The following is a 19694-nucleotide window of genomic DNA, read 5'->3' as shown; positions in this document are numbered from 1 at the left end:
AGGCTCCATGCCTAGCCTGACTCAGGGCTTGATCTCATGACTGTGATATCGTGATCTGAGCTGAAATCAAAAGTCAGATGCTTAACAGACTGAGCCACCCAGGCACCCCCCCTCCTCAATTCTTCTGTTTCTTACAGTGACAGAAGGGGAGTCTTAAAATCCTGAAGGTAGTTTGTATTTCTGCATTTAAGATGGAAAACATAGAAGATGGTAGAAAAGGGTTTTCACTTTATGAGATTAATCTGTGTTAAATCAGGGGCAGAAGAGAGTTGAGTTTTAAAAGGCTTGGGAAGACCTGAATAATGTTGTGTGCAAAGCCACAAGATGCATAGTTTTGACAAGGCTAGAATCACATACCCTGAAATTTGAACAGAATTTAGAGAATACCTGGGATGTTTAATTTTCAAAACTCCTCCTGAGCCCAGGGCAGACCTTTCACCCTTTCCTAAAGTAGTGTCTCAGGCAAATTCTTATGCAGGGTGGGGTCTACTTGCCATCCCTTTGCAAATCCATGCCTCCCCACCTCTTATAGGTTAGCAAATAATCCTTTATATTTGTTTAGTATTGCATTTTCAAAGGGCTTTCCATATATTAACATTTAACCCAGTGCATTAATCACAGAAGAAGAAATTGAGGCACTCTTAGTGGAAAGCCTCTGTCTAGGGTTGATGGTCTTTAAACCGCCACAGAGCTCCCTTCTTTTCATAGGATTCTGTGTTGGGACAGCAAGCCCTTAAATACAGGGAAAAGCATACTAAAGGCAGTTGTCTGAGAGATTCTGAAGACATTCCCTTTCCCCTACTAAGACCTTAAATTCCATCAATTCTAACAATTTACTTCCCTAAGTCTTCTAAACCTTCTGTAAGAATGTGACTATCCATGCAAGAGAGTTATTTGCTTAAATTGAAGTGTGCCACATTGAAATTGTTGAAGAAGTAGTAATTATAGCAGATTGGTTGGTAGTTTGATGTACAAATGCATGTGGCAAACAGTTATTAAGAAATTGTGAAGTTCAGAGCACTGAACTGTGGAATAATAAGTGATCCCTTTCCCAAAGATTTTACAGTGTAGTAAGAGATCCTCCAGTGGGAACGGGGGAGATTTTGGAAACAGAGTAGCTGTGGGAAGTGACGAATAGTGATATAAATAACCCTGTTTCCTTTTGTGAAAGTTGGATTTGGTGACCAATTTAAGAAGTTTATTTGGTGGCATTATATAGTGTGATGGGGTAAGTTGAATATGAGGCAGGTTCCAAGAGGGTGGATGAAATGCTTAGTGGGATGTCCTATAACTAAGATGTTCTGTGAATAACACATGAGTGTTCCATGCAGATGATATATGAATTTTTGAAATAAATGAGCTGTCCTGGGGCTGTATTTAAAAGGAAGGAGAGCACACTCAAAGAACAGCACAGAGAGTCCTGGGTCTCTCAATAGATGGATTAATGAGTTTGAAGGAGATAATGTAGAAAAAATTAAATTATGAAGTTGCAAAATAGGTAAATGCTATATTTTGAACAAGTGTGGGGAACCTAGGCTCTCAAGGAGTAGACAGTGGACTCTGATGTCAGAGGCTGAAGAAAATCTGATTTTTTGAGTTTTGTTAACATGAAACTACTTATTTTAGTTTATTTTGAGAGGGAGAGTGCAAGCAGGGGAGAGAGGCAGAGGAAGAGAGAGAAACCTAAGAAGGCTCCACACTTAGCACAGAGCTTGACTTGGGGATCCAACTCATGACCCTGAAATCATGACCTGAGCCGAAATCAGGAGTCAGTGCTCAACCAACTGAGCCACCCAGGTGCCCCAAAATGCCACTAATTCTTTAAAAAAATTTTTTTTAAGTTTATTTATTTATTTTGAGAGGGAGAGAGGAGGAAGAGGGGCAGAGAGAGAGGGATAGAGAGAATCCCAAGCAGGCTTTGTCCTGTCAGCAAGAGCCCAAAGTGAGGCTCAAACTCACCAACCGTGAGATCAAGACCTAAGCTGAAATCAAGAGTTGGAAGCTTAACCGACTGAGCCACCCTGGCATCCCTGCATGCAACTAATTCCTAAATCAACTTATTGAGGTATAATTTATCTATAACAAATCATTTTAAGTACGTTTCAGCAAGTTTTGATAAATGTATATAGCTGTGATCACCATAGCCGAGATAACAGAACATTTCGTCATTCCAGAAAGTTCCCTTCTGCCCCTTCTCAGTTACCCTCTACCTCTACCTTGGTCCCAGGCAACAACTGGTATGCTTTCTGTCACTATAGATTTAAATTTGTCTTTTCTAGAGTTTCATCTGAATGAACTCGTACAATTCGACACTTCTTTTGTGTCTGGCTTGTTTTTGCTCAGCATGTCTCTGAGATTCATCTATGCTGTTGTATATATCAATAGTTCCTTTCTTTTCATTTCTTTGTAATATGTACGCATTCAGCTATTAATGGATATTTGGGTTCTTTCTAGTTTTTGACTACCATCAATAAAATTGCTGTGAATATTCATGTACAAATCTTTGAAAAGAAATATGTTTTCATTTTTCTTGGGTGAATACCTAGGAGTGGAATTTCTAAGTCGTACATATCTTCTTTGTGAAGTGTCTATCCAAGTCTTTGGTCAATTTTTAAAAAATTGTTCTGTTTGCTTTCTTATTATTGAATTGTAAGATTTCTTTATGTATTCTGGATAGAAATTTTTTGTCAGATATATGTGCTGTGAATGTTGAAACTAATTTTTGGCCACTAGAAATTACTGAAAATCTTGCCATAGTAGTGGGTTCAGTGCGTAATTGAAATAAAAATAATGGTCTGTATGCTAAAATGTAACACTTCTGCTGTAATGTCATTCATTTGTGTATAATAGAAAAATATAGATTAAAAATACTCTTTGTCATATTCAACTTTAATGATCTCAGATTTCAACCAAGATGCCTGCCTACATATCTCTCTTTTCAGTATACTCTTAAATCCACCTTTTTTTTTAAATATATTTTTTTAGACAGCTGCCAGTTGAGTGCCAGTTTTATATTTGAGTTTTTTCCTGGCAGCACCTTTGAGAAACATATGCTTCCAACTTCAGCTACTGCTTTTTGCTCCATATGCTTCTTGTTCCATTTCTAGGTATCAGAAAGGCATTTGGGTTGAATATGTGCATGATTAAGATCAAGGAGCTTACTGGTGGAGTCAGGCTTTCCAAATGTGAGAGAAAAGAAAATCTGACCACGACCAAACTTCAGAAACATATAACACCAAGCCCTTTTCTGCCAGTGACTTTAATTTTTAAGCTATAGGAACACTTGTTCGTCAGCTCTTTCTTGCTCCATTTCTGTGCGTTGTTCTAAGCTTAACTTCACGGGACAGAACACAGACAGACACTGCTCTCAAGAGCTTAGAGAACGGGTGCTGAGGACAAGAGAGGGAGTTCGAATTCTTGGATGCTTCCAATGCCATTCATTTCTGTTCCTCTACAACTGCATGTTATCGTCTGGTCTCATTGACTTAGAGGCTTTACATGACAGTATTTGGTTCAGAGACATTGAGTAGACATTCTACAAATGCTAGTGGGACAAATTTGGTCTCACAATCCCACTAATGCTTAAAAGTATTAAAGAAATCTCCCAATCCCTGGCATTATAAATAGTCTGTTCTAGCTAGATTCATCTAAGCTTGTATTGTTATGTAAACTATAGAGTGATGGGCCAGTGAAAGTGTTTCTACTTATAGAAATTGTGGATCCTTCTTGAACTTGAATTTTTGGGCTCGATTATTTTAAATATAACTAATCAATGGACAGTAAACAAAGTGATCTCTGGATGACTAAAATAGATATCATAAGGTCTTTCCTTCCTATCTCATATACTTTAGGCCTAGCAGAAATCCTTCAGCCTTGTGCATAGCTTATGTATTCTTATATTAGACACGATTTTCATAAGCTTGGTTATCTGGTTTCCACATGCACTGCTATTAAAAGCAAAAAGGCAGGTGGAATGGAGAGGGACTCTTATATGCAGAAACACTGATAGCAGATCAGAGGAAGAGACCACCATATAAAAAACAGGACATAACAGACACATGAAAAGATGCTTAACATCACTCATCATCAGGGAAATGCAAATCAAACTACAATGAGATATCACCTCACACCTGTCAGAATGGCTAAAATAAAAAACACAAAAAGACCAATAAGTGTTGGTGAGAATGTGGAGAAAAAGGAACACTGATGCACTCTTGATGGGAATGCAAACTGGTGCAGCCACTGTGGAAAACAGTGTGAGGATTCCTCAAAAAGTTGAAAATAGAATTACCCTACCATTCAGTAACTGCATTACTGGGTATTTACCAAAAAAATACAAAAAACACAATTCAAAAGTGTACATGCACCCCTGTGTTTATTGCAGCATTATTTACAATAGCCAAGTTATAGAAGCAACCCAAGTGTCCATTGATAGATGAATGGTTAAAAAAGATGCGCCTTATCTATCTATCTCTATAATAGAATATTACTCAGCCATAAAAAAGAATGAAATCTTGCCATTTGCAATGACATGGATGGAGCTAACAAACTGATATTTACTAGAGGGGAGGTGGATGGAGGGAAGGGTGAAATAGGTGAGGGGATTAAGAGTGCACTTATCATGATGAGCACTGAGTAATGTGTAGAATTGTTGAATCTCTATATTGTACACCTGAAACTAATATAACACTGTATATTAACTATATTGGAATTAAAAATAAAATAAAATAAAATAAAATAAAATAAAATAAAATAAAGGGCATGATTCGAAGCCAAGGCAATGTAGAACTATTTAATATGGTTGTAGCAAATCCCAACGGAGCCTGAGGGCATTTCTGTGTTATATGATGTGATGGCCCTGTATTACAAACAAAATACTAAATTATCATCAGTGTTCTTTTTGTCCTTTGTTTGTAATAAAATTCTAGACTGATTTCAAACCAAAATGATTAAATATAAGTTGCTGTGCCTCAAGATTTAAGGTCTTGACCATCAGGAAAACTTTTTCCTGTTCCCTGTCCTGATTCCTCTATGCTCTCCCTCCACTCCTCTGCACATGTACAACATACACGCTGACTCCTCATCCCAGACTCACCTGCTGAGGGCATTTCCCTTAGGAAAGAGTGGTTTAGCTGCCCCTCCTTAGGGTGCCCTTTACTTATACTCTCATGACTTTCACAACCCTGTATGGTAATTGCCTGTTTACTTGCTAATCTCTCCTAGCAAACCAAAATCTATTTACTAATATGTATGCTTACTACTTTGCACAATAGCACCTGGCAAATAATAGACGCTTATAGATACTTCTTGAATAAATGGATGGCTGAATAAATGTGAGTGAATCCAAAACAACTTTTGGGTAGCCAATGTTCATTTGTATAGTAGTTTAGAAAAGTAGCCTGCCCAAACCTTTTGAAAATTTGTCTTCTAATCTGTTTGGAAATTTCTGTCACAAAGCATCACAGTGGATAAGAAACAAAATTGAATCTAAAAATGGGTACTATGTATAAATATTCTAATATAATAGAGACATTATGGAATAAATGTATTGTTCCTTAAGAGTTCTTGTTTGATATTAAATTATCCACATCAAATCACACAATTGAATAGACTGCACTCCTATAATTTAAAGAATTATTTTGGAAAATACTACTTTAAGAACCATTAATAGTTCATCATTGACTTGGCTGAAAGAGAACAATAGGAAACATGTTATTTCATGGATCTAGTAATTAAGAAAAAATGCTGTTATATGGAATAATTTAAATTCAGAAAAAAGAAAAGCTTATTTCTGACAAGTTTACTAATGACCAAAAATTAGATGGCAGTAAAAAATATTAGGTGATAGCATTAAATTTCAAAATGCCACATTCAAGTCATCAGACTTGGAAGTACAATGATACATATGAATGAAGAAGGCGCAGGGTTTAAAGTACAGCGCCAGGAATAAAACAGAGATTAAAGAGAAGGGTTATTAAACCCTGGATGGTTGGTGAAAAAGATTATGACATTTTTTCATACTAGGATAATGGCTTTGAAATTCCTTTTATTTGTCTGAGTGAGAATCATAGCTATTAGTATTACTTAGTGTTAGAATAAAATTGGTGAAACCCACTAATACAGAAAGAGTCGGATTAGACTGGATATTTTAGGGCCTCTGTGAACCCTCTGACTTAGCAGGCTGACTGCCCCAGGAGCCTTTTCTGAGGTCTTTTCTTTCCTTCCTTTCCCCCCTTCATCTGGCCTGTGTCAACTATGCTTTTTCATTATCTGAGATCATAATTGGACCCCATAAGAACTGGGCTTTGTTCCAAAATAGATATTTGGCTGTGGCCATTTAACAGTGTTGCCTTAAAAATAAAAAGGCACACTAAAAAACAAAAACAAAAACAAAAACATTGAATATACTAAGTATGCACAGACTTCATCCTCCTGCCACTGTGGTAGGTACCCCCATAGGCTCAGGATAGAGTAAGGCTCTTGGAAAGGAAGAGGATGTCTGTTGAACATACTGTATGATTTGTTGTACAAAAGCTAAAAGTTTAATAGTTTGTTTTTGGATGGAATAAAAATTGCCTCCTGTCAGAAATAGCTGCATCAAAATGTCTGCTTTTTCCTTTCCTGTTTTGCGTTAGAAAGTTAATAAGAGAGTAGCTGGTGTGAATTGCTCTATGAAACTTGAGCTCAAGAAAACATTACTTGTCTATTTTTATCACTCAAATCACTTTCTGAGTGTTTCTTGCCAGGGCTGGTGAAGAATCTGATGTCAGCCATTATTTGGGTTCTTTCCCCACCCCCCTCCACCCCCACCCCTGCCACATACATGCACACACTGTATCGTCCTGACCTTGGTCTCCCAGGGCTCATTTGGTCCTGGGTGCATTGGGAGAGGCCTGGTCCTGAGCCATCGTCATGGTCACCATGGCTCCTTCTATTCACTTTGCCAAGTGGGAAATGGGCATGGTGAGCTCCCAGAAGTGCCCACCCATGCTCCTTGTCCCTGCAGGCAGGTTCCACAAGTGCCAGTCAAGGGCAGCATGCTCCAAAGCCACCTATTTGTGGGCACCCTACTCAGATATCTGCCACCTCTGGGTACTCTATGGGAATAAGGGCTGAGGCCCCCAGACTGGATTCACTGCACCCCCAGCCTGCCCCTTCCCTTCCCGGCCCCCTAGTACCTCAGCTCTGGAAGGGCTTTTCTTGGCCTCCTCTTTCACAGTGAGGTTTAATGACCCATCTGGAAGCCCTAAACGGACAAAACTTTATGACCACAAAAGCCTATTTACCTTTCCTGCACATAAAAGGGTTTTAATTTTTAGGAATGCAATAATATGGCCTGCCATCTCCCAAGGATAGACTCTATATTTACTTTAGCAGGTGGAAACCAGCAGTTGCATTTATACATTTAGTTTTCATATCCTTCCGCATTGAATTCTCAATCACCCACATTCCTCCCCCACCCCAGGTTTTGCAAGTTTAATCATGGCATGTTCTAAAGGTTAAGGATTTAGGATCTTATATTCCTTGGAAGTGTATGACTATCACAATCTTAAAGACTGGTCTATTTCTCTTTCTTTCATCTTTCTCTGTCTGTTTTTGTCTCTGCCTTTCTCTCTCTCTCTCTCTCTCTCTCTCTCTCTCTCTCCTCTCCTCTCTCTCTCTCTCTCTCTCTCTCTCTCTCTCTCTCTCTCACACACACACACACACACACTGTTAAAGATCTGAGAATATTTGTTTTGTTCCAAAACAAATCTCTTAGCAATCAAAGAATGGTGGCGAGGGAATTTTTGTCTCGTAATGCTAAATTGTAATTATTTTACTCATCCCCCAAACTTTCTCCATATATTAGAAACTTACTATAACATGATCCAGTTGTAGTATGGAATTTAGCATACCCAGGTGCCCTTGGCAGCTAAGAAGGCATAGTTACTGGGTAGTCCTTATAACATGGCCACATGTGTGACACAGTGCATAGTAGTGACTATGGCAAGCTTTCCTTCTATTAAAACATTTTTTTAATTTTTTTTTTTTGTATTTAAGACAGAGAGACAGAGTGCGAGTGGAGGAGGAGCAGAGCGAGAGGGAGACACAGAATCCAAAGCAGACTCCAGGCTCTGAGCTGTCAGCACAGAGCCTGATGTGGGGCTTGAACCCATGAACTGTGAGACTCAAGACCTGAGCCAAAGTTGGATGCTTAACCGACTAAGCCACCCGTGTCCCTCCTTCTATTTTTATTTAGCCTTCCAATCCTATTTTTATTTAGCCTATCTTGCTTAGCTTAAATCAGAAATTTATAAATCCCTTTTTAAACTCTGATTTTGCCAAAGATATACAAGTCTGATCAGATTTTGCCATTCAAAAGCCATTTAAACTCCTGAAATTTAGTTTAGACAATCCCTGTTCTTCTCTGTAGTATGTTCCTATAAAGGATATAGAAAACAAAGATAACAAAAAATTAATATAAGTATACCTAATTCTATTGCACTTCACTTTATTGTGACCTGCACATTTTACATTTTTACATATTGGAAGTTTGTGGATCTGCATCAAACAAGTTTATGGGCACCATTTTTCCAACAGCATTTGCTCACTTTGTGTCTCTTGTGTCACATTTTGGTAATTTTTGCAATAATTCAGAATTTTTTCTTATTATTATATTTGTTATGGTGATCTGTGATCAATGGTCTTTGATGTTACTATTGTAATTATTTTGGATTGCCATGAACCATGCCCATATAAGATGGTGAACTTAATCGATAAATGTTGTGTGTGTTCCGACTGCTCCACTGACTGGCCATTCCCCGTCTCTCTTCCTCTTCTGAGGCCTTCCTATAGAGAATAGAGACACAACAATATTGAACTTAAGCCAATTAATAACCCTATAATGACTTCTAAGTGTTCAAGTGAAAGGAAAAGTCACATTAAAATCTAGAAATGATTGAGGCGCCTGGGTGGCTCAGTCGGTTAAGCGTCCGACTTCAGCTCAGGTCACGATCTCGCGGTCCGCGAGTTCGAGCCCCGCGTCGGGCTCTGGGCTGATGGCTCAGAGCCTGGAGCCTGCTTCCAATTCTGTGCCTCCCTCTCTCTTTGCCCCTCCCCCGTTCATGCTCTGTCTCTCTCTGTCTCAAAAATAAATAAACATTAAAAAAAAAAATAAAAATAAATTTAAAATCTAGAAATGATTAAGCTTAGTGAGGAAGACATGTTGAAAGCCAAGACAGGCTGCAAGCTAGGCCTCTTATACCAAATAGCCAAGTTATGAATGCATGGGAAAAGTTCTTAAAGGAAATTAAAAGTGCTACCCCAGGGAACACACAGATGATAAGGAAGTGAAACAGTCGTGATAGTGACATGGAGAAAGTTTGAGTGGTCTGGGTAGAAAATCAAACCAGCTACAACATTACCTTAAGCCAGAGCCTAATCCAGAGCAAGATCCTAACTCTCTTAAGTTTTGTGAAGGCCAAGAGAGGTGAGGAAGCTGCAGAAGAAAAGTTTGATGTTAGCAGAGTTTGAATCATGAGATTTAAGGAAAGAAACCATCTCGGTAACATACAAGTGCAAGGTGAAGCAGCAAGTGCTGATGTAGAAGCTGCAGCAAGTTATCCAGGAGATCCAGCTAAGATCGGTAACGCAGGTGGCCACACTACACAGCAAATTTTCAATATAGATTAAACAGCATTGGAAGAAGATGCCATCTAAGGACTTTCATAGCTAGAGAGGAGAAGTCAATCCTCTGAGGCTTCAAAGCTTCAGAGGACAGGCTGACTCTCTTATTAGGGGATAATGCAGCTGGTTATTTTAAGTTAAAGCCAGTGCTCACTGATCATTTTGAAAATCCTAGGGTCCTCAGCAGTTATAAATCTATTTGTGCTCTATAAATAGAACAACAAAGCCTGGATGACAGCACATCTGTTGCAACATGGTTTCCTGAATATTTTAAGCTCACTGTTGAGACCTACTGCTCAGAATGAAAGTTTTTTTTTTCCAAAATATGACTGCTCATTGACCATGTACGTGGCCACCCAAGAACTCTCATGGATGTGTAAAAAGAGGTTAATGGTGTTTTCATGCCTGCTAACACAATATCCATTCTGTAGACCATGGATTAAGAAGTAATTTAAACTTTAAGTTTTATTATTTAAGAAAAATACATTTCATAAGACTATAGCTGCCATAGATAATGATTCCTCTGATGGATCTAGGCAAAGTAAATGGAAAACTTTCTGGAAAGGATTCACTATTCTAGATGCCATTCAGAACATTCACTCTTAAGAGGCATGTGTGTGGCTCAGTCAGTTAAGCATCCAACTCTTGATTTTGGCTCAGGTCATGATCTAACAGTTTGTGGAATCATCGAGCCTGGTGTTGAGCTCTGTGCTAACAGTGCAGAGCCTGCTTGGGATTCTCTCTCTCCCCCTCTCTCTGTCCCTACCCCACTCGTTCCCTCTCTCTCTCTCTTAAAAAAGTAAAATAAAAAAGAACATTCACAGTCCATGGGAAGAGGTCAAAGTATCAACATGAACAGGAGTTTGGAAGAAGTTGATTCCAACCTTCATGGATGACTTTGAGAGGTTCAAGACGAGTGGAAGAAATAACAGCAGATGTGGTGGAAATAGCTAGAAAACTAGAAGTGGAGGCTGAAGATGTGAATGAATGACTGCAATCTCATGATAAAATGTTAACACAGATGAGGAGTTACTTCTTATGAATGAGCAAAGAAAGTGGTTTCTTGAGCTGGAATATACTCCTGGTGAAGATGCTGTAAAGATTGTTGAAATGACAATAAAGGAGTTATTAGAATATTGCATAGATTTAGTTGGTGAAGCAGTGGCAGGATTTGAAAGGATTGACTCCAATTGTGAAAGAAGTTCTTTGGGTAACATGCTATCAAACAGCATCACATTCTACAGAGAAATTGTTGATGAAAGAAAGAGCCAATCAATGAGGCAAACTTCATTGCTGTCTTATTTTAAGAAGTTGCCACAACCACCCCAACCTTCAGCAGCTACCATCCTGGTCAATCAGCAGCTGTCAACATCCAGGCAAGACCCTCCACCGACAAAAAGATTAAGACTAGCTGGAAGCTCAGATGATGGTTAGCACTTTTTAGCAACAAAGTATTTTTAAATTAAGGCATATACATTTTTTTAGACATAATGCTGTTGCACACTTAATAGACTACAGTAAAGTATACACACAATTTTATATGCACTGAGAAACAAAAAAAAATTTTTTTTGACCTGCTTTATTGTGATATTTGCTTTTATTGCAGTGGTCTGGAACTGGATCAGCAGTATCTCAAGAAATGCCTGTATTTAATCTTCTCTCCTCTGTATAATTACTGTAGAGCCTGCAGTCACCCTTTGAAATCAACGTTGTGAAGCCTAGCTTTGGTACTTGGCCTATCAGTAGGCTGAATATTAGGCTGAGGGAGACAGAGGTTGTGGGTGATATGTGTTGGTTGAAATTTTGTGTGTGTGACCAAAAGGACTATACAGAGGGTTTCATTCTGGTTTTAAGAATTTTTTTTAATTGAAAATCAAAAAGCCTAGTTCTGTAGGCATTTCAGTTCAGTTTCTAACTCTGATTTCTTCTTTTTCATGTATAAATCAGACTACATTTAGCAATAATTTTAAGGGGCCTTTGTTTGGTCCCATTTACAAAATTGATTAACTAAACATTTAAGCTGCTTATAAATTTAAGATCTTTACTGTTTTCTTTTTAGGTAATTAAATTGAGTTAAACAAAATGTTGGTAGGTGGTAAATACTACTTTGGTCTTCAAGTTCTCTTAAATGTTCTAAATACATAATATTACAAGAAAGAATAGATTTTTGGATAGGAAATTTTTTTATTTTAAAAAGTCTTCTATACTTACATTTAACTTTTGAAACTTCTGGGGCATAAAAGACAAAATCCCTTTTAAGGAAGGCAGGTGACATCTCAGTTAGCTAAGGTTACTTATGACCAGAGATTTCGGTCAGACTTGCAAAGACCCAGAGCACCTCTCATCACCAGCTAGGAAAACCAACAAATGCCAAACAATTAGGGCTATTTCTCAGTATACTGAAATTACTAATAACCTCGGATTTCCATCTGGACATTGATTAGATTCTAGTCAGCCTAGGAGGCACACATAGAAATTATTTTATAATTGTTCTCTCATAGATTTCATAGTCTTGCATATTCGTATGTCCATGGTTTAGATTACATACACCTTACCAAGTTCTGATTGCTGGCACAAGTTCTATCATATGCCAGGGCTACTGTTTGCATCCTTTTGGTTCCTAAATTATATAAAAGATTTCCATTTAAGTCTGAAGACTTTTGAGCTAGATGTGATTTTTTTTTAATGTTTGTTTACTTTTGAGAGAGAGAGAGAGACACACACACAGAGCATGAGCAGAGGGGCAGAGAGAGAGGGAGACGACAGAATCCAAAGCAGGCTCCAGGCTCCGAGCTGTCAGCACAGAGCCTATGTGGGTCCCGAACCCATGAACTGAGAGATCATGACCTGAACTGAGTCAGACGTTTAACTAATGAGCCACCCAGGTGCCCCTAGATATAATCTTTTCACATGTGCCTAGGACCACATACTCTCTAACTTAAAATGATCTATATTGAATTGGAATATTTCAGTGTCTACCTTAAAGTCAACTCTCATGAAGTCATAGTTTCTACAGTAGTAAAAACTGAAAACATTTATGCATTTTTGGCATTTGCCAGTAAGCAAACTTATGTATCAACTTTTCTTTTCTTTTCTTTTTTCTTTTCTTTTCTCTTTTCTTTCTCTTTCTCTCTTTCTCACTTTGCTTTGCTTGCTTTTCTTTCCTTTTCTTTAGTTTTCTTTCCTTTTCTTTAGTTTTCTTTCCTTTTCTTTAGTTTTCTTTTCTTTTCTTTTCTTTTCTTTTCTTTTCTTTTTTCTTTCGAACCACCTCTGTGCCAGGCACTGTGCTAGGCAAAAGGAATGTAATCATTGTTGAGGCAAACATGGATTCTCTCTTCTTAAAGCATATGATAAAGTTGGGTTGACCATATCCTAGTAGTAAAATTGGGGACTATAGGGCAAGTATTTATATATTGGGGCTGATTTCTGCCAATGAATAAACTACCTCAAGGTACTAATTTTCTCCTTCTCTGGAGTGAAACTAATGCCTGTTCTGTTGGAGTTGCTATAAAATTAACTTGGAGATAATTACTAGCAAACAACTAGAATTTGTGTTTGGTTACATCAAGAGTAACCTCATGGAACAAAGAAAAAAGTTCACTTCTGAAAGCAATCAGTTTATTCCCTATTCACTAATGAGCTTTATGTTAAAATGATGCTACTTTGCCTCTTAAGACCTTACTATCAGATATCACAATAAAGCTTGCTCATTGGATATTGGAACAAGTCACACAGTACAGAACCATTTAGGCCAATTCCTGCCTTATTTCCACTTGGAAAATTTTTTGAATGGAACATTTATCATTCTGAAAGAACTTCATGTGAAAACTCCATGTTTTACTTCCTGATTCTCAAGAATTTATTTAGCATTTAAGAATTTAGAAGTTATTCTAATCAGTCAAGATGACTTAAAAAATGTGGCCTTATTTTCACAAGTTTTAGGTCATTAAATAGTATATGCAAATGGGTTTCTAAGTGGGTTCAACTCATGGCAACACTTGGGAAATAGCTTTATTCTTCTCTCACTACTGCTCTCAAGTGACATAGCATCAAAGGATATGGAAATAGGTCCTAGAAGATTAAACAGAAAAGTGGTTAGCCATTAGGAATATCAGTTTCCTCTTCAGTCATTATCATTTTTAAATGAATATTGAGGAGAATCAGATGCTACCTGTGTTTGATAGGACCCAAGAATGATTCTCTGCTAGGCAAAATAGTCTTTTTCAACAAAGCATGTCAGGGTGCATTTGAACCTTGGAGAATAATAAAGTCTCAGGATGATCTTTTCCTGGAACTCTGGAAGTCCTGACACCTTCACAAGATGTTTTTTTTTTCTTCTCAGGGGAAGCAGATGGAATTAACAGACTCCATTATCTGCTATTCTTAGGCAAGCTAAACCACGATTTGTGCTCCCCTTTCCCAAGAGGATGAGATACTTTAGCAAAAAAAGATAAATTTTTTTGCAAATGCAGTTAAAAGTCTCTCTTTAGAAATTATAATCACTGTTTCTGTTTCTTTTAAAAAGAGTATAAGGTTTACCTGCTCTCCCAAATGATGAAAGAGGATGTGATTGGATGTTGTCAGTGAGCCACAACTTCTGCCCCAGGGAAAATAATTACCCTCTTCGGAATAGTCAGTTGGTTGCTCCCGAAGTGCTTGGCTATGGGCTATGAGTAAAACCCAGCCACATCAGCTTGAAGCCTAGAAAGATTGGATACATTGAAGAATCCAATCTTTTACAGAAGGTTAGAAGCAGTGTGGGTAATAACAAAAGATTGTATTTGAGAGGGATATTTAAAACTTTTGTTTTTTTCTCTTTTTATATCCTGAATCTTCCAGAATCAAAGGAAAGTATAGCCCAGAGAGGAAATCATCTGTAGTTTTGGCATGTTCTATCATAGTGAATGAGAGAAGCAAATCTAGCCAGCCAAGTCTAGCCTGATAATGAATGGGGCAACTTCCAGATGGTGGAATTCAGCACGCACCTACCTACCTATATTGTTCTCTAGGACAATATAAAATAGTTTAGTAAGTCACAGAGCTTAAGTGTTAGAAGAATGCAGCATTCTCCATATAGTTGATGCCTGGAAAAACGTTTGCTGTTTCAAGGCTTGACAGAGGTACTGACATATGTCCTCCTTAATCTAAATGTAATATATAGCACTTCATGGCATATCATAAAGAAAAATCTCTAGAGCAGAGGGAGCAGTTATATAATGGTAAGGCTGACTTCTCCATATGGGACCAAGATAGGTCAGTTATATTTTTGCAAAATGAACCTAAAATTACAAGCTAAATTCTGACTTATGTCTGGTGATAGGAAATAATTCACATTTAGATTTCCTCACAGATATGTTATCCTTCTGTCGGCTGTTTACTGACATGAAACCTCATTGTAGAAAAGCTAGAGGTTCATTTTTACCTAGCTCAGCAACAATGTGTAAAATGACTATTTTCTCCTGTTTGTTTTATATTCCCTTTAAGAATAAACTGCATCTGTCCAAACAAATTCAACTTGTAAAAAATCAGAAAATCAGGAAGCTATTCCTAATCATTGAAATCAGCTCTTAGAATTTTAAATATGGAAACTACGTGTTATTATCAAATGAGAAGCAGTCGTGACCGTTTGCAACAGCCGCTGTTCTGCAAATCTGATATACCAGTTCACTAAAACCCCTATTTATAAGTGTCACATTTGCATGCATAAAATTGAACTGCTCATTCCAATTCATGCTGCCAGTGAATTTTGGAAGGAGGAATCATGAGATTTTTGAGAGGCTCTTTATTTTATTTAGTATCCATATGTTATGGAGCACATAGATGGAAATACAGTCTAGTTGTACTTTAAGCTAGCCATTTGGTGATCAAAACAACGTTTGAGTCGAATTTGGCATATTATTCTGATTTTGTCATTATTAACAAAATTTGTGGTTTTGAATTTTTATAGCAGTTGTCCTTGGGTCCTCAGGGGGCTGTTTTGTTGTAAACTAGTCCACTATTGCTGGAAGGGGAATACCAGACTCTTTTCATTCTTTATCTCAATAATTTTTTACATCTGTATCATTATTAATAAGGATAAAAAGAACTACCTTATATTTTTAGAGAGCTTAAGATTTAGTCATACTTAGTGTTTTTTTTTTTTTTACACCCAACATGGGGCTTGAACTCACAACCCTGATATCAGGAGTCACGTGCTCCAGTGACTTAGCCAGCCCAGCACCCCTAGTCATCGTTATTATATCATGTAGTTTCTTCACATAAAATTGGTGATACAGCTAAAGCAGATATTTTGAAGGAGGGAATTGAAGTCTAGAGAGTAAATGACTGGTCCAGGTTTGAAGAATTAGTTAAGACTAGAGCCAGCCAGCCAGAAACCCTGCTCCTTCTGCTCTTACAGGGTGCTAGCATTCTTTACAGGACGGTCTTGACAGAGTTGATGGGGGTAGATGGTTGTGTCTGCTTCTCTGCCAATTTTAAGTCTAATGAATTCCTCTCTTGCTGGAGGGCTGCAGCAGCACCCTCCTTTATGCTTTCTGAACCTTAACAGGTTGCACCATGCATTTTGGTACTTGATTAGAATTCTAGAATTGGGGAACAAAAACTTAGATCATCTAGCCAAGGCCTTTGTTCAAATGAGTGGAGTGAAGAAGCTGCTGTGTTTGAGATGCAGCAGCTAATAAATAGTAGTCCTGGAACCAGAACTCCTCTATCCTATCTCTTTCCACCACATGAATTGTTCTCTGTAGTTTCATTTCGATAAGCCAGACTCCACACCAAGAATTTAAGCTTTTGGAGGACAGGGACTTCTTAGATCTCCCCATGACCATTCCACAGTGCTGAATACATTCCCAAGGTCATGGAAGTGCATACTGAATTGATTTCGGAGCAAAAGAATTCTGCTAGTTGTGCTGGCACTGGCTCCCTCCAACCAAGTGCTTGTGGGGGGGAAGGGGGGAGATATTTGTCTCAGTTTGACAAGTCCTTTTCTGGCTCTGCTGTGAATGTGCTATAGCAATGGTGGCTGTGGGTGATGGATACAAAGTCAAGTACTAATTTCACAGGACTGCACTCTTTCCTAAATAGATGGTCATCATGAAAATATTCTCCTGAGCCTCCTTGTTTGTAGTACTGGGTGTGTAGAGCATGGATTGATAGAGGGACTTCTTTAAGAGGCAAGGCACTCATGCTTGTTTCATTTCAAGTATATTCCAAGGAGCTTGTTATAGCCCTATAAATAATCATTGATCCTTCCAGGATGCCTCACAGCAAGTGTTTCTGATTTGCAGATGAATCAAGAAAGTGAGAGTTGTTAAGTTTTCTACCTAAGGCAAATGGGTTGATACTGTGCAAGCAGATAGATACTCTGAAGGACGATGGGGCAGGAGGCCTTTCTCTGCATCTTTGCCTTTGCCAGATGTGTGTACAAGGAACATCCCATGCCTGAAGGGAAGATAGAAAACTCTAACCTGTGTCACTTTAATACACCAACATCAGCAAAGGCCCGGAATCAAAGCTGGCTGTGTTATCTCTTCTAACCAGAAGCTCTCTCAGGAAAGTACAGTTGGAAAAGCAAAATAATTTCCAGTTGTGTCTTTGAAGTTGTCTGGTGTGTTATCATGGGTTTTTAATACCTACTGTGGATATTTTTAAAATAGAGAGAAATTATAAGGTGATAAATAGAGGAACTGTTTGAACAACTACATCTGAGGCCTAAAAAGTAACCTACATAAAATTTTATTTTCCTCCTTTACTTTGCAGCTGTGTCTGTATTCTGATGCTGGAGAATTTTCTTTTTAAATTAGAGACTTATACATGCTGGTAGTGAAACTGTTATACATTATGTGATTTTTATACCATGAAGTTTCTCATTTTTATGAGATCTATCATTTCCTTTGCGCGTGCGTGTGTGTGTGTGTGTGTGTGTGTGTGTGTGTGTGTGTGAGTGTGTTAGTGATTAACATGTCTATAAGAAAATCTATTTGCTTCAGTCTTCTCCTGTGGCTGGTCAAATGAATCTTGCCACTCATGGCTCATTTTAATTGGTGACTATATGAGTTTATTATACTAATTTTTCTGTTCTTTTGTCAGGCCACTACTGGGCAGTTCAATGGTTTAGTTCTATTTTGGGGCTCCTACACGAGCAATACAGCAAGAGAAGAGTGCCTGGCATGTAGCAGGTAATAGGTGCTCAGTAAATGTACATTGAATGAACTAAATAAACTGCAGAATGAATAACTCCAGAGCCAATCACAAAATATGGAATACATCAGTTAATGACCTATTTTAGAATCATAGAATGCTATAGCAGGAAGTGACATTAGAGGTCACTTAATCTAGTTTCCTGTTAGGAGATATCAAATGAACTAGATCTGTTTGCTGTAGAAAAGCTTTTTTTTTTTTAAATATTAATTTAATTTTGAGAGACAGAGGGAGAGAAGAGAATGAGTGGGGGAGGGGCAGAGAGAGAGAGGGAGACACAGAATATGAAGCAGACTCCAGGCTCTGAGCTGTCAGCACAGAGCCCCTGTAAGGCTCAAACTCAGAAGCTGTGAGATCATGACCTGAGCCAAAGTTGGACGCTTAACCGACTGAGTTACCCAGGCACTCTTGCTCTAGAAAATCTTTTTAAAGAGATTTGGAGTATTGGAAAGGATTCTAGGTTTACAGACAGCTGGATGATCTAGGCGCCATGCCAGCTAACTAACCACTTGCTTTTTTGCATGACCCTGGAGATACTACTCAGTGTTTGCCCTCTTAAGGATAAAATGAGACAATGGATGCAAATTGTAGGGTTCATGTATTTCATCTCCCTCCTACCCTTTTGCACTTTTAGCAACAAATGACACACCCATCCTGAACACTGGGCACAGGGCCTGGTACCTCACCTCAACTGAACACAGCTATTGGTCTAGGAGGTGGAAACATGATTGAAGCAGGACCAGTGTTAAAAAACAAAATTCAACCAAGTATATTTGAAGGTTGAGTTGGCTTTGTTAACGCTTCATGAATTGGGCAGCATCCCATCTAGCAAGTAGGTTGGGAACTCTTGAGGAGTTCTTCAGAGTGTAAGCTTTTCCGTAGAAGGAGGGTGAGTCAAGAAAGTCAGTAGCGAAAAAGGATTGTTCCAGGCAAGGGCAGCTAGCTTTCCCTTAGGGGAAAAAGCAAGGGATCTTATCACACAGCTTACCTCATCTCTTTTGGGGGATGGAGAGGGCTCAGGAGGCAGACTCTTTGGTGCTGATCAAGAAATTCCTGACTGACCAGTTAAGACTACATTTCTGGGGGAGGTTGAAACAAATTGGATTATGTATTAAGCCCCAGTTTGGGGACTCTGCCAGAGTGACACCATTTTGGGCCTGTGGTTTTCTTTTTAACACCAGTTAGTCTTTCTGTGGGATTCTTCAAACCAAACCTGACAAGGCCCATTCTTTTAGTCCTCAGTTGCAGTAAGGACTTGAGCTTGGAACCGCTAGTGGTCAGCCCCAACTTTCCTACTCCCACTGTTGGAGAGAGTAAGAGGACAGACAGTAATAGAGATAAAGGGGAGGGGAGGCTTAAGTTCCTTGGCCCTGAGGAAGCCTCTTGTTTTTGCTGCAGTTTTCCTCCTTGCTAACCTCAAAATTCCTATTTAGGATGTAAGGTGTAGGGTATTAGTTTACTAAGGCTGCCAAAATAAAGTAGCACAGACTGACGGCTAAAGAGCAGAAATTTATTTTCTCACAGTTTCAGATGCTGGAGGCCAAAATCGAGGTATTGGCAGGGTCAGTTTCTTCTGAGGCCTCTCTCTTTGGCTCGTAGATGTCTGACTTTTCTCTGTGTGTTCACAGGGTCTTCCCTCTGTGGGTGCCTATGTCTTAATCACCTCTTCTTATAAGGGCACCAGCTATAATGGATTAGAACCCGCCTTAAGAACCTCATTTTAACTTTATTACCTCTTCAAAAGCCCCGTCTCCGAATACAGTCACACTCTGGGGTACTGAGGGTTAGGACTACAACATATGAATTTTAGGGAATACAACTCAGCTCAT

General features: G+C 38.6%; 1 protein-coding gene across 13 annotated transcripts in view; it reads left to right on the top strand.

Annotated features, from left to right (window-relative positions):
* Positions 1-19694, top strand: part of PPM1L (protein phosphatase, Mg2+/Mn2+ dependent 1L) — a 287297-nt gene that overhangs the window by 141418 nt on the left and 126185 nt on the right. The window contains exon 1 of one of the 13 annotated variants that reach the window (XM_042957052.1): positions 17776-17843. The exons of the other annotated variants lie outside the window; for them this stretch is intronic. The gene's annotated coding sequence lies outside the window, so the exon portion shown is untranslated. Of the gene's footprint in view, positions 1-17775; positions 17844-19694 lie in introns of those variants that run through there. 13 annotated transcript variants of the gene reach the window in all.

The sequence above is a fragment of the Panthera tigris genome, chromosome C2 (genome assembly GCF_018350195.1).
Source record: "Panthera tigris isolate Pti1 chromosome C2, P.tigris_Pti1_mat1.1, whole genome shotgun sequence".
Lineage (NCBI taxonomy): Eukaryota > Metazoa > Chordata > Mammalia > Carnivora > Felidae > Panthera > Panthera tigris.
The sequence above is the reverse complement of the archived record's forward strand: the minus strand, read 5'-3'. Positions and strand labels throughout refer to the sequence as shown.